This window comes from Salvelinus sp. IW2-2015, linkage group LG26 (genome assembly GCF_002910315.2).
Source record: "Salvelinus sp. IW2-2015 linkage group LG26, ASM291031v2, whole genome shotgun sequence".
Lineage (NCBI taxonomy): Eukaryota > Metazoa > Chordata > Actinopteri > Salmoniformes > Salmonidae > Salvelinus > Salvelinus sp. IW2-2015.
In genome coordinates, this window is record NC_036866.1 from 47,474,875 (window position 1) to 47,491,016 (window position 16,142).

A 16,142-nucleotide genomic window follows, 5' to 3' on the forward strand; every position below is an offset into this window, starting at 1 on the left:
TCATTGCTTTTTAATTTCAAAAAAGCTGCTATACAAATGATGGAAAGTGGTCTTTGCTGAATACATATGACATTATAACGCAAACAACCATTGTGCGGTTAAAATTGACAAAACACAGACCTTTCTTCCACAGGGCCGGGGGGTGAGACAGAGATACAGCTGAAGCCCCACCCTATTCAACAATATATACAACGAATTTGCGAGGGCACAAGAACAGTCTGCAGCACCTGGCCTCACCCTACTAGAATCTGAAGTCAAATGTCTACTGTTTGCTGAGATATGGTGCTTCTGTCCCCAACCAAGGAGGGTCTACAGCAGCACCTAGATCTTCTGCATAGATTCTGTCAGACCTGGCACTACAGTAGTAAAACTCAGTAAGACAAAAATAATGGTGTTCCAAAAAAGGCCCAGTTGCCAGGACCACGAATACAAATTCCATATAGACACCGTTGCCCTAGAGCACACAAAAAACTATACATACCTCGGCCTAAACATCAGCTCCACAGGTAACTTCCACAAAGCTGTGAATGATCTGAGAGACTTGGCAAGAAGGGCCTTCTATGCCGTCAAAAGGAGCATAAAATTCGACATACCAATTAGGATCTGGCTAAAAATACTTGAATCCGTTATAGAACCCATTGCCCTTTATGGTTGTGAGGTCTGGGGTCCGCTCACCAACCAAGAATTAACAAAATGGGACAAACACCTAATTGAGACTGCAAAAATATCCTCTGTGTACAATGTAAAACACAAAATAATGCACACAGAGTATAATTAGGCCGATACCCGCTAATGATAAAAATCCCGAAAAGAGCTGTTAAATTCTACAACCACCTAAAAGGAAGCAATTCTCAAACCTTCCATAACAAAGCCATCACCTACAGAGAAATTAACCCGGAGAAGAGCCCCCTAAGCAAGGTTGTCCTGGGGCTTTGTTCACGAACACAAACAGACCCCACAGAGCCCCAGGACAGCAACAAAATTAGACCCAACCAAATCATGAGAAAACAAAAAGATAATTACTTGACACATTGGAAAGAATTTACAAAGAAACAGAGCAAACTAGAATGCTATTTGGCCGTAAACAGAGAATATACAGTGGCAGAATTCCTGACCACTGTGACTGACCCAAAATTAAGGAAATCTTCGACTCTGTACAGACTCAGTGAGCTTAACCTTGCTGTTGAGAAAAGCTGCCAAAGGCAGACCTGGCTCTCAAGAGAAGACAAGCTATGTGCACACTGCCCACAAAAGGAGGTGGAAACTGAGCTGCACTTCCTAACCTCCTGCCAAATATATGACCATATTAGAGACACATATTTCCCTCAGATTACACAGACCAACAAAGAATTTGAAAAAACAAATCCAATTTGGATAAACTCCCATATCTATTGGGTGAAATACCAGTGTGCAATCACAGCAGCAAGATTTGTGACCTGTTACCACAAGAGAAGGGCAACCAGTGAAGAACAAACACTATTGTAAATACATCCTATATTTAATGTTTATTTTCCCTTTTGTACTTTAACTATTTGCACATCATTACAACACTGTATATAGACATAATATGACATTTGAAATGTCTTTATTCTTTTGGAACTTTTGTGAGTCGAAATGTTCACTGTTAATTCTGTATTGTTTATTTCACTTTTCTTTATGATCTATTTCACATAATGTAAACATATGTTTCCCATGCAAATAAAGCCCTTAAATTGAAATTGAATTGAGAGAGAGGGATGGAGAGAGTTACTTCCTCACTGAGTGATTCACTGACTGATATAGTGACAATGTAGTGYCAGTGTGTAGAGCAATAACGGTTTAAGAATAGCCTATTCTGTGGAATGTCCACGGTGATAAAGATACTGAAGATACGAATKAAGACTTTAGTTCCTTACGTACTTCCTGACACAAATCTCTGAACTTGAATACTGAACTCCAGCGTATTCATTTTCCCACAGAACTCAGTTGCTGTTATTAGCACTGATGACGGAGAATTATATTCAACTTCAGCACACAATATGTGATGGTASATAMAATATTCAGCAAACAAATATGTAGGYCTATTATTACCATTATTGAGCACAGGCAAWWWWWWRRGTGAAGCATTTTTTATTAAACATATGAATAAATACTGGGATTGATAAATACAATAGGCTTTACAGACATCCGTGTAAASACTGACAGCGATTGCATACAAAWAAAAYAAAAAWAAATWWAAAARRMMWKKWAAAAAATAAGCAAGGCATCCACAGCAACTCTCTGACCATATCAATAATGTATGTCCACRGCCTGAGAGAGCACATCCTTAAAGTCCCTGTGAAATTCCCTGTATAGATAGTTCTTCAATGTTCAACTGTTCTGCCTGCGGCTATGGAACCCTGACCTGTTCACGGATGTGCTACCTGTCCCAGACCTGCTGCTTTCAACTCTCTAGAGACCGCAGGAGCGGTAGAGATACTCTTAATAATCGGCTATGAAAAGCCAACTGACATTTACTCCTGAGGTGCTGACTTGCTGCACCCTCGACAACTACTGTGATTATTATTATTTGACCATGCTGGTCATTTATGAACATTTGAACATCTTGGCCATGTTCTGTTATAATCTCCACCCGGCACAGCCAGAGAGGACTGGCCACCCCTCATAGCCTAGTTCCTCTCTAGGTTTCTTCCTAGGTTTTGGCCTTCCTAGGGAGTTCTTCCTAGCCACCGTGCTTCTACACCTGCATTACTTGCTGTTTGGGGTTTTAGGCTGGTTTCTGTACAGCACTTTGAGATATCAGCTGATGTACGAAGGGCTATATAAATACATTTGATTTGATTTTGATTCAATGAAATAGTAGCTTGTAACGTTTTGTAAAATGTTAATTCAATGTTTGTATGTGAGGTTCTTGAGCTTGCCCCAAATCATAGCACTCAATCTACCCTACAGATGTGTATTTGATTTGTGGAGTTGTGAGCCCCCTGGTGGATATGTTGTGAATAAACTCATTTATACAATCAGCGCTCACAGCGTAGACTTCACAGGCAGAGTTGATAACATCGGAGCGGATCAGTGTAGCGCAACCGTTGCCTGTTCRGGATCAAAAGAAGAAACGTTACAAAATCTAACGGGTGGATAGCAAGATTACTTACAGTTTTGACAACACAATCGAGTCTTGACAACGCACCTGAAAGAAGAAAGCGGGCGGTTTCCATTGGAAGAAAACATTTGAAAAGCCAGCCGGAGGAATGTGTGTGTGTGCGACATTAATCRTCATCATGAGCGCAGGTGAATTGACAGGCTGTAGTTGATGAGAAGTATTAATGGGTTTCGATTGGGTTAGAGGATTTGAAAAGCAAGCTTAATTTACCTGTGTAGAGATTAGACATTACACAAACCTTATAATGRTCGCCTATTGATTTAAACAATGATACATTTGGGATTATATATATATAAATATTTTTTTTAAAGGTAAAAATATGAATCACCACATTGTTGGAGCGATTTGGTGGCCCTAGTGCATAGGCCTACACTACAGTGTAGGCTAGTTTTGATTGTCCCAATACTGCAGGCACAACGACAAAGTTGAGTTCAARCAACTACAGAGCAGGTAGTTTAGGGGTTAACTCCCAAATGCCTGTGATGAGTAAAAATGAATCAACCAAGAGATTCTTAATATAATGTCCATCAATCACGTCATACTCTTTGTTTTTGGTGTTGCGTTAAGAAAAGGAAACTGTTCTCTTTGTTTTCAGTTGACTGTATTACGTTGCAATGTTTTGTTTAGAAAAGTGGCACACCGATCAGGCCAAACTGAGTGAGAATACTTAATACACAATAACAGTTTGGTTTTCAATGCTGACAGTGCTGATTTGCTGAAGGACCTTTGTATGCCTATCTCTATTCCTCTCAGCAGTTCAGTTCTATACTGAACAAAAATATAAATGCAACAATGTAAAAGTTTTTACTTAGTTACAGTTCATATAAGGAAATAAATTAGGCCCTAATCTATGGATTTCACATGRCTGGGCCTTGGAGGACATAGGCCCACCCACTTGGGAGCCAGCTTCTCAGTACCCCCACAGAAACCYTCCATGGAAACCTATTGAAATATAGATAATAGAATACACGTGACCTTTGAAGTTGACATTCGACGGTGGGTGGACCAGCGGTCATCTTTGTGGTAGTAATTATAAGTAAACATTTTCAATTTATATGTCAATGGTGTACCAGGTAAATTGCAGTGGTCTGAAGGGATGGGTTCATTCTATGAATTATATTTCTATKATTGAAATGACACCCACYCTGTAGTCAAGAGCATGTTGTGTCTCAACCGGTGGCAGGGACAACACGAAAAACCCAGAAGATGTAAAACAGGGTCTAAGCTGCAACATATAAAAACATGGAGTATGTGTGCTTTTAGATAATTGATGTTAGAGGATGAAAAATGACAATTTACAAACACCGTAAGCAAAGTCAATCGTTTATATTTTCCAGTGTTGAAGACATGGATGTCTCATGGTATGGTGGGGTATGCAAAATGGGTTCACTTTGAGCACCTTTATCTCCAGAGTGTTTTGGCATTCRGGTCCAAAAAGTCACTTTTTGAACACTTCTTTCACGGCCAAATGTATGAAACGTTTTGTTTTAAATCAAAAGGGATCCTCTCAAAAAGTAATTKAATTCAAATGGATTTACCCACATGTCAACCCTCTGAGTGGAGGCACGCACACACACCCCYTTCTCCTTGTTAGCCCAGCATCTGTTAGCTTTTACAGAACATTTAAATGTAATTTGTATTCTAGAGTACGAGGATTTTCTTATACTAGAATGATCAATAAAAATGTAATCTTTAGAGTTCTAACTTTTACTTTCAGTTAGGACTGCTTTACATGTATGAGGGTGATGGTGTCACTTTTCCTATGTTTTTAATGCCTGTTCTCTCTCTCCCTTCTCCAGCCATGCAGAAGCCACCGGTGGCCGCCAAACCAAAGATCACTCAGCCCCAGAAGCAAGGGCCCTCTCCATCCTCGGCTCCCAAACGAGATGGCCTCTCCCAGGCTCCCCTCGGTACACCAAAGAGGGTTAAACCAGCTGTAGCCCCCAAACCACCATGAATTCCCCAAACCATGCCTCGCCACAGCGTTGAAGTCCAAACCGCTCTCATCAAARACTGTAAGTCACAATCAGACCACAGTGAATGATGGTCAGAGACCATCGGAAATGTCCAGMAGTATAGGTCTTCTGAACTGCAGAAATGGAATACGGCATCAAGAGAACAAGAAACCAGATTGTGATTATATTATTCCAATTTGTCAGTGTAGCCAGAAGAACTGTCTGTGTGTGGGGAACGGTAACACACCGGATGTAGAGATGGACAAAACTGAAAAAGACTTGAAAACGTTGCATAACAATAGCAAAATGGAGGAATCCAGAATAAAGCTTGTTCCCAATTCTCGATCTCGAGAGAACAAAGGAGACAACAACAAGAGCCAAGCMGTAAACAACACTTTACCAGATGTTTGTGTACAGGCTGTGTTGCTGTCCGCGAATAACCACCTTAAACACAAATCAGAACGTCAAATCAGACATTGTGACGTCATCACACCCTGACATAGTGCCCTCTTCCTCAGGAGAGCACATAGAGCAATGAAGCCAATGCTGGTGGTGACACCATCCCCTCCTCTTGTTCTATTGGTAGAGACACTGGCCAGCCCAATCAAAACCCAGCTGTCCATAGGAAGCCTCTCCCCCTCCCTGTACCACGGAAACCCAGGAAGTCTGCCCTGGTTAGACAGGAAGACCCAGAGGAGGGGAGGGGAGGATAACAACGGTCAGAAAGGTGAAGGTGTCACTGGAGAGGAAGAGCAGCCCATCTCTCTGTCAACGCACCTGCTGCTCATGCACACAACATTCCTACCAGTACCAGTGAAAGCTGTGAGAGTCTTCCATCGTCCAGTACACCCTGCCCTCCACCCCCTTCCAGAAAGATAGCCTTTCTGTCTGAACCTGAGAAAGCAGCACAGACCTCTGCCACCTCCTCCCATCCACACCTCCCTCAGGATGTAGAGGAGGAGAATAAGGGATGGGTGGATGACTGTGTCTATGAAAAGTGTTCAGTAGACAAGGAGGTGATCCATGGTGAGATTACTTGTCATCCTTTCTCGACCAGTCTGCCCAACCAGCTGGAGCTCAACTCTAACTGCCACTCGCCTTTCACCGTGGCAACCAGCAAGATGGCCGTTGTCCCCAAGAAACCACAGGGACACAGCTCCCCGGCAGCATTGGTACTGAAGAAGGAACTGTCAGAAGAGGGAAAAGGGGAGAAAGGAAAGACCTCAGATAGTGATGATGATGGACGTGTACTCGCTAAGGGCAGTCAAGAAGGCAGGGCTCTAAATATGAAAGCTATGAGAGCGCTAGCTGCCACCCCAGGGGAGYGACCAGGAAGGAGCATCCTTCAGCTGCTGGTATCACCTATCTCCAGTAAGAACAGCATTGGTGAAACACTGATGCTGTCCAAGCCGCCTCGCAGAGGGAGTTCCTTTTAAATCATTTTCCACTTCACTTGTTTTGGGAACAGTGGGTTACCTTGTTCAGGGCAGAATGACAGATTTTTACCTTGTCAGCTCGAGGATTCGATCTAGCAACCTTTTGGTTACTGGCCAATACTCAAACCATAGGCTACCATGGTTTGGTAAGAAGAATGCCCCTTCCCACAGGTGTGGATTACTACCTCTGAGGTTTAGAGCTTGAGGTAGTCACCTCATACAAGTACTTGGGAGTATGGCTAGACGGTACATTGTCCTTCTCTCAGCACACATCAAGCTGCAGGTTAAAGTTACATCTAGACTTGGTTTCCTCTATCGTAATCGTCCTCTTTACCCCAGCTGCCAAACTTACCCTGATTCAGATGACCATCCTACTCATGCTAGATTACGGAGACAATAATTTATAGATCGGCAGGTAAGGGTGCTCTCGAGCGGCTAATGTTCTTTCCATTCGGCATCAGATTTGCCACCAATGCTCCTTATAGGACACATCACTGCCTCTATACTCCTCTGTAAACTGGTCATCTCTGTATACCCGTCGCAAGACCCATTGGTTGATACTTATTTATAAAACCTCTTAGGCCTCATCCCCCCGATCTGAGATATCTACTGCAGCCCTCATCCTCCACATACAACACCTGTTCTGCCAGTCACACTCTGTTAAACCTATGATGAAAATTACAGGCCTCTCTCATCTTTTTAAGTGGGAGAACTTGCACAATTGGTGGCTGACAATACTTTTTTGCCCCACTGTATGTTGTTGTCTTAGGTCTCTCTTTATGTAGTGTTGTTGTCTTTCTTGTCGTGATGTGTGTTTTGTCCTATATTTACTTTTTAATTTATTTTTAAATCCCTGTCCCCGTCCCCGCAGGAGGCCGTTTGCCTTTTGGTAGGCCATCATTGTAAATAAGAATTTGTTCTTAACTGACTTGCCTAGTTAAATAAAGGTTAAATAAAAAGCTCTTCAGTGTGCTGTGCCTTGAACCAACAGCTTAGTGTGTTAGTCAGGCCTCTTTGTTTCAGAGTGAAACAATCACATGCATCTAACACACATTGAGCCTCTCACAAATACAGCCGTACCAGAGAATCTCTACTGTAAACAGGGCATGGCCTCAGAATGCACAGAGAAGGAGACTACTTGAGGTAGCCACTCACCATGGTCCAGTTCTAAACCAATACCTAACAACAATAGTTCTGCTAAGCCTTCTGCTTGGCTAGGTGGTGTTTTTGTCATATTATAGCTGGTTGGAGTAAAGGGCCTAGGATTAGGGTAGAGTTAGCATGCTGCATAACGTCATCTCCCCCCCCCCCGTAGGAACATAACATAAGAATGTCCTTCACAGAGGACTGAAAAGGAACCAGCTCTTTATATTTGGCATTAGAGCTCAAACAAAGAATAAATAACGTTAAAAGGTAACCCTCAAGCCATCAGATTGTCCCTCTCAGGGGCCAGGCCCATAGGAACCAAATCTCCGGCTTTGCGTGCCAAACCTGCCCATGTGTCGCCCGAAGCGAGAGAATGTACACACTACTCCACAGCAGTGGGGAGCACCAAGGTTAGGAGGGAGAGAGACTGAGTCCCTCACTGTATGCCACCACCGCCATAAATATTGCTGGTTCTGACCAGCATAAGCTGGCCCGACAAAGGTGGAAGGGAGCACCTGATACCCTTAGGGGGATGTGTCTGTCGTGATCATCCTGCATGTTACAACTCAACTCATGGGAGCCCCCTGACTATAACAGTGGGTCCCACCACTGGGCCAGAACCTGTAGGCCCGATGGGGACACCCAAAGCAACCGGTTTAGGCTGTGAAATGCGTTTATGTGAGCGACTTGCACTCAGCGCTGGAAAGGCCGCAACAACAATAGCCCCAGGGGAATGGCTTCTACCACAGAAGTCATCATCCCCAGTAGGCTTAAGCACTGSCGAAAACACACTGCGTGACCCAGCTGAAATGTGGTTAATCAGAGCCAGAGTGAGTCGATCTCGAGACCCCGTAACGGAATGCGCTGAGAGTCAGACAGCACATTTTCTGGTTTCCTATGAAGCCTAGAGACTGAGTATGGGMAACMAGCATGTATGCGTGTAACACTGCTTGCCCCCAGCCCGTCAACTGTAACAGTTGGCGGCTCGTGATGCATTCTGAATTCATAGACTCTTAGGTGCTTGCTGAGGACACATAGGTCTCAGGAACCAGGATTTACCGGCTGTACCAGCCTTCCTGGAGCCGACATAGAATCCACTCGGATTGCCYGCTTCGGGAACAGTCGATGTGATGACCCGCAGAAGTGTGGGGGACGCGCAACAAATGGTACCCTGTACCCTGACGTCACTGTTCACATGGTCCAGAGCAACACTGYGCATGCAAGCCATTGGTTCGAGCAGAAAACGAGCCTACTGTCAAGTGCCATCTGAAAGAGTGGGACGCCACATTGTGGACKGGGAGAGATTGGTTCTTCTTCCCTTTCCACTGCTCTCGACCACCATTTGTCTGGATGTGGAGAATGAACATTTTCCAGTGAACCCACATTCAAATCAAATCAAATTGTAATAGTCACATGCACCGAATACAACCTTACAGTGAAATGCTTACTTACGAGCCCCTAACCAACAAGGCATTTAAAAAAAAATACAGATAAGAGATAAAATGAACAAGTAATTAAAGAGCAGCAGTGAAATAACAACAATAGTGAGACTATATACAGGGGGGTACTGATACAGAGTCAATGTGCAGGGGCACCGGTTATTTGAGGTAGTATGTATATGTAGGTAGAGTTATTAAATTGACTATGCATAGATGACAACAGAGAGTAGCAGTGGTGTAAAGAGGGGGTGAGAGGGGGGACAATGCAAATAGTCTGGGTAGCCATTGGACTAGATGTTCAGGAGTCTTATGGCTTGGGGGTAGAAGCTGTTTAGAAAACTCTTGGACCTAGACTTGGCACTCCGGTACCGCTTGCCGTGCGGTAGCAGAGAGAACAGTCTATGACTAGGGTGGCTGTAGTCTTTGACACTTGTTAGGGCCTTCCTCTGACACCGCCTGGTATAGAGGTCCTGGATGGCAGAAAGCTTGGCCCCAGTGATGTACTGGGCCAATCGCACTACCCTCTGTAGTTTCTTGCGGTCGGAGGCTGAGCACTTGCCATACCAGGCATTGATGCAACCAATCAGGAAGCTCTCGATGGTGCAGCTGTAGAACCTTTCGAGGATCTGAGGACCCATGCCAAATCTTTTCAGTCTCCTGAGGGGGAATAGGTTTTGTCGTGCCGTCTTCACTACTGTTTTTGTGTGCTTGGACCATGTTAGTTTGTTGGTGATGTGGACACCAAGGAACTCGAATCGCTCAACCTGCTCCATTGCAGCCCCATCGATGAGAATGGGGATGTGCTCGGTCCTCTTTATCCTGTAGTCCACAATCATCTCCTTTGTCTTGATCACATTGAAGGAGAGATCGTTGTCCTGGCACCACACGGCCAGGTCTCTGACCTCCTCCCTATAGGCTGTCTCGTCAGGCCTACCACTGTTGTGTCATCGGCAAATTTCATGATGGTGTTGGAGTCGTGCCTGGCCTTGCAGTCATGAGTGAACAGGGAGTACAGGAGGGGACTGAGCTTGCACCCCTGAGGGGCCCCTGTGTTGAGGATCAGTGTGGCGGATGTGTTGTTACTTACCCTTACCACCTGGGGGCGGCCAATTAGGATGTCCAGGATACAGTTGCAGAGGGAGGTGTTTAGTCCCAGGGTCCTTAGCTTATTGATGAGCTTTGAGGGCACTATGGTGTTGAACGCTGAGCTGTAGTCAGTGAATAGCATTATCACATTGGTGTTCCTTTTGTTCAGGTGGGAAAGGGCAGTGTGGAGTGCAATAGAGATTGCATCATCCATGGATCTATTGGGGCGGTATGCAAATTGGAGTGGGTCTAAGGTTTCTGGGATGATGGTGTTGATGTGAGCCATGACCAGCCTTTCAAAGCACTTCATGGCTACAGATGTGAGTGCTACGGGTCGGTAGTCATTTAGGCAGGTTACCTTAGTGGTTCTTGGGCATAGGGACCATGGTGGTCTGCTTAAAAGCATGTTGGTATTACAGACTCGGACAGGGAGAGGTTAAAACATGTCAGTAAGACACTTGCCAGTTGGTCAGCGCATGCTCGCAGTACATTCTGGTAATCTGTCTTGCCCTGTGGCCTTGTGAATGTTTACCTGTTTAAAAGTCTTACTTACATCGGATGCGGTGAGCGTGATCACACAGTCTTCCGGAACGCTGGTGCTCTCATGCATGTTTCAGTGTTTATTTGCCTCGAAGCGAGCATAGAGTAATTTAGCTCGTCTAGTAGGCTTGTTGTCACTGCGGCAGCTCTCGGCTGTCCTTCCCTTTGTAGTCTGTAATGGTTGCAAGCCCTGCCACATTCAACGAGCGTCAGAGCCGGTGTAGTATGATTCGAATTTCACATGTGGGAGCGCAAAACTTTTGACACCCATGAACACTGGAACTTTGGATTGACGACTGTTTTATGCGCCAAGGTTTGCCTGAAGCCTGCCACTCTGGGTTCGGGGCTCCAGGAATCATTGACATACCCCAACTGGCAGTGTCACTTGGGGGTACTTTGTCACATCGAGCCTCACTTGGTTTAGGCAGTAAAATGCGTCCCGGCACCCAGCACTGTACCGCACACATTTTACAATAGACTCAGGGAAAAAACGCTATCATGAAGGTTCATCATCCACCAGTCATAGGTACCGGTGCCACAGGACCATGTACACAGCTGGAAAAAGGGACAGAGCTTTCAAACAAGATTTGTAATTGAATCTAATTCCCCGGAATAAAACCAATTGCTTATTGAACCCATAAACTGTATCACTAACACCTCATATGGGACTAGTGAGCTGCTGGCAGGAATTGGTAATGAGCCACCTATGGGGAGGAGTGCCCCCTTGTGGACAGAGTGAATAGCCCACTCCTTACTCTTACCTTGGGGAAATGTACACTACACATGGCCAATAGTAGGTGGACACCTGCTCGACGAACCTCTCATTCCAGTCAAGTTCATTAACACCAATCTCAACAAACCCATTTACAGTTGAAGTCGGAAGTTTCCATACACTTAGGTTGGAGTCATTAAACTAGTTTTTCAACCACTTCAACAAATATCTTGTTAACAAATTTATAGTTTTGGCAAGTGGTGGGTAGGACATCCACCTTTGTGCATTACACAAGTATTTTTTCCAACAATTGTTGACAGACAGATTATTTCACTTATAATTCACTGTATCACAATTCCAGTTGGGTCAGAGTTTACATACACTAAGTATCTAAGCATGCCGTTAACAGCTTGGAAATTCCAGAAATGATGTCATGGCTTTAGAAGCTTCTGATAGGCTAATTACATAATTTGAGTCAATTGAAGGTGTCCTGTGATGCATTTCAAGGCCTACCTTCAAACTCAGTGCTCTTTGCTTGAACATCATGGGAAATCAACAGAAATCAGCCAAGACCTCAGAAAAAAAGTGTAGACCTCCACAAGTCTGGTTCATCCTTGGGAGCAATTTCCAAACGCCTGAGGTACCACGTTCATCTGTACAAACATAGTACGCAAGTATAAACACCATGGAACCATGCAGTCCGTCATACCGCTCAGGAAGGAGACGTGTTCTGTCTCCTAGAGATGAACGCTACTTTGGTGCGAAAAGTGCAAATCATCCCAGAACAACAGCAAAGGACCTTGTGAAGATGCTGGAGGAACAGGTACAAAAGTTTCTATATCCACAGTAAAAGGAGTCTTATATCGACTCACCTGAAAGGCCGCTCAGCAAGGAAGAAGCCACTGCTCCAAAACCGCCATAAAAAAGCAGACTACGGTTTGCAACTGCACATGGGGACAAAGATCTTACTTTTTGGAGAAATGTCCTCTGGTCTGATGAAACAAAAAATAGAACTGTTTGGCCATAATGACCATCGTATGTTTGGAGGAAAAGGGGGAGGCTTGCAAGCTGAAGAACATATCCCAACCGTGAAGCACGGGGTGACAGCATCATGTTGTGGGGGTGCTTTGCTGCAGGAGGGACTGGTGCACTACACAAAATAGATGGCTTCATGAGGGAGGAAAATTATGTGGATATTTTGAAGCAACATCTCAAGAACAACAGTCAGGAAGTTAAGCTTGGTCGTAAATGGGTCTTCCAAATGGACAATGACCTCAAGCATACTTCAAAGTTGTGGCAAATGGCTTAAGGACACACAGTCAAGGTATTGGAGTGGCCATCACAAAGCCCTGACCCATCTCTATATAAAATGTGTGGGCAGAACTGAAGAGTGTGCGAGCAAGGAGGCCTACAAACCTGACTCAGTTACACCAGCTCTGTCAGGAGGAATGGGCCAAAATTCACCCCACTTATTGTGGGAGCTTGTGGAAGGCTACCGACACGTTTGACCCAAGTTAACAATTTAAAGGCAATGCTACCAAATACTAATTGAGTGTATGTAAATTCTGACCCACTGGGAATGTGTGAAATAAATAAAAGCTGAAATAAAATCATTTCTCTACTATATTCTGACATTTCACAATTCCTTAAAATAAAGTGGTGATCCTAACTGACCTAAAACAGGGAATTTTTATACTAGGATTAAATGTCAGGAATKATGAAAAACTGAGTTTTAAATGTATTTGGCTCAGGTGTATGTAAACTTCTGACTTCAACTGTACATAAGAGCTGTGAAGTTTTTTTGTTACAGACATGTCATTTTATCATTACGGGTGTAGATCGAGTAATATCTATACATTGACATCATCTGCAGTTTTTTGTCTTTGCCATTACAGTTGATTGAATGATATCTTATTTTAATGTATTATGCAGAAAAAGCAAATAAATTAGTTGTTTTGTCCCAGGGCTTGTTCTATCAGATGTCGTGACACGTAAGACCTCTTTTCATGCCATTGCAGTTATATCATCAGAGGGAAACACAACATGAGCACAAGTCACACCATGGAAATGTATTTCAAACACAGCATTGGGTAGTACAGCCTGGTTGGGGCACCTAAAAACATTGGTGCAGTTGTTTGTGGGGGAAATTCACTCATGAACACATGGGCCTTTGCACAGGAAGTATGAAATCAAATGTCTACAGTTTACCTCACAATATTCCTTTGAGGCACTACAGCACTAGTGATCAATCCTTGTTATTGTACTGTGTGTAAATATTTAGCTATCATGGCTATTGATTTTACATAGAATTTTAAATAAATCAAGTTGACATGTAATTGATTTTATATTTACTGGTATGATTACGCACGTGCCAATTGTAATAACTTTTGTATCTGTTTCTCCATYTCATATTTTAAGCCAAAAGCCCACTGGGCAAAAACAAATTCTGCATCTATTCCACACTGGTTCAATGTAATTCATTGAAATTATGTGGAAAAAACATTGACAGTGTTTGTCCAGTGGGAGCCTTGTTGTGGGCCTGGGACAGAATTGCTATCTTGTTTTGTAGAAGGTGAAAACTAGGCTATTTTGATTTAAAGAATCTTAGCTGATCAAGATATATTATCAAAATATGTGAGGGTTCCGTAAATATAGCCGTGAGCAGCAATGAACGGGGTTCACAGCATGACAAAGGACACAAGATCAGTTGGATAACAAAGCAAGCACTATCATGTAGGAACGATCTTTACGTGCAATCAGTGAATGCATTAGCATGTTTATCTCTCAATACCACAAGGATGATGCAAGTCAAGTTAAGTCTAGTGCAGTAGGTTGGTTATCTTTGAATGCAGCAGGTAATCATTCTTTATGGGGGAAAATCTGACCGAGCTAAATGTGCGTAAATGGAACGTAAATCCTTTTTTATGCACCTTTCTTTACGCGTATTCTGACCTTCAAATTAAGCATGAGAATAGCATGCTATTCGTTTAGGGTGGCAATCAATGCAATGAAGGTGTGCCGGAGGTGCGTCTACAGATATGCTGTATTCTGATCTTGACTTAATTCCCTCATCCTTTCACCACATTTACACGCGATGAATAAAGTCGAGCAACCTGTCAGTTCCAAATGGAAAATCWACTTAATTTTYCCCAATTGAAATAAGACCATTCTCCATGCACTGTCATTTTCAAATTGATAGAGCTAGGTAAATGAGTAAGCTGTTTTGGATAATGGGATTATAAATATAAGTGTTTTTGATCTATTTTACCATATGATTGCTGGAGACAAATGTGAAACCAGTCATTTGGCAGTAAACTGAAGAATATCAACATGTGAAGTGTATAAAATACTGGCCTTATATTCAGGGATGAAATTTGGAGACGCAAGCTATATGATTCTGTATTCATGAGCAAATTACAGGATAGCACCAAACCTACAGAGTTGATTTATGATTTCTATGATGTTTTAATGATATGCCCAGACTTTAAACATGATTTTTTAAACAATTTGTATMATGTTAAATATTAGYCACTATCGGTAGGCACTGTCAGTTATACCCACATACATTTATACTGAACCAAAATATAAACTCAAAACGTAACCTTTTGGTTTCATGAGCTGAAATAAAAGATACCAGAAATTTTTGAAATGCACAAACAGCTTATTTCTCTCATTTTGTGCAAAAWTTYKTTTACATCCATGTTWGTGAGCATTTCTCCTTTGCCAAGATAATCCATCCACCTGACAAGTGTGGGGCACCTTGTGCTGGGGACAATAAAAGGACACTAAACTCTGCAGTGTTCTCACAGAACACAATGCCACAGATGTCTCAAGATTTGAGGGAGAGTGCAATTGGCATGCTGACTGCAGGAATGTCCACCAAGAGCTGTTGCCAGATCATTTATTGTTAATTTCTCTACCATAAGCCGCCTCCAACGTCATTTTACAGAGAAATTGGAAGTACGCCCAACCGGCCTCACAACCACAGACCACGTGTAACCAGGCCAGCCCAGAACCTCCACATCCGGCTTCTTCTGAGACCAGCCACCCAGACAGCTGATGAAACTGTGGGTTGCAAAAATKAAGAATTTCTGCACAAACTGTCAGAAACCAGCTCARGAAAGCTGATCTGCGTGCTCGTCGTCCTCACCAGGATCTTGACGTTCTGCAGTTTGGCACCGTAACCGACTTCAKTGGGCAAATGCTCATCTTCGTTGGCTACTGGCACGCTTTTTAGAAATTGTTGCTCATTTGAAAACTGAAATATCACATTTACATAAGTATTCAGACCATTTACTCAGTACTTTGTTGAAGCAGTGATTACAGCCTCGAGTCTTCTTGGGTATGACGCTACAAGCTTGGCACACCTGTATTTGGGGAGTTTCTCCCATTCCTCTCTGCAGATCCTCTCAAGCTCTGTCAGGTTGGATGGGGAGCGTTGCTGCACAACTATTTTCAGGTCTCTCCAGAGATGTTAGATCGAGTTCAAGTCCGGGCTCTTGCTGGGCCAGTCAAGGACATTCAGAAACTTGTCCCGAAGCCACGCCTGCGTTGTCTTGGCTGTGTGCTTAAGGTTGTTGTCCTGTTGGAAGGTGAACCTTCACCCCAGTCTGAGGTCCCTAGCACTATGGAGCATGTTTTCATCAACGATCTCTCTGTACTTTGCTCCATTCATCTTTGCCTCGA

At 43.5% G+C, this 16,142-nt stretch overlaps 1 pseudogene; it reads left to right on the top strand.

Annotated features, from left to right (window-relative positions):
* Window positions 1-4,913: 4,913 nt before the first annotated feature.
* On the top strand, window positions 4,914-6,533 carry LOC139023024 (uncharacterized; annotated as a pseudogene).
* The last annotated feature ends 9,609 nt before the right edge of the window (window positions 6,534-16,142 follow it).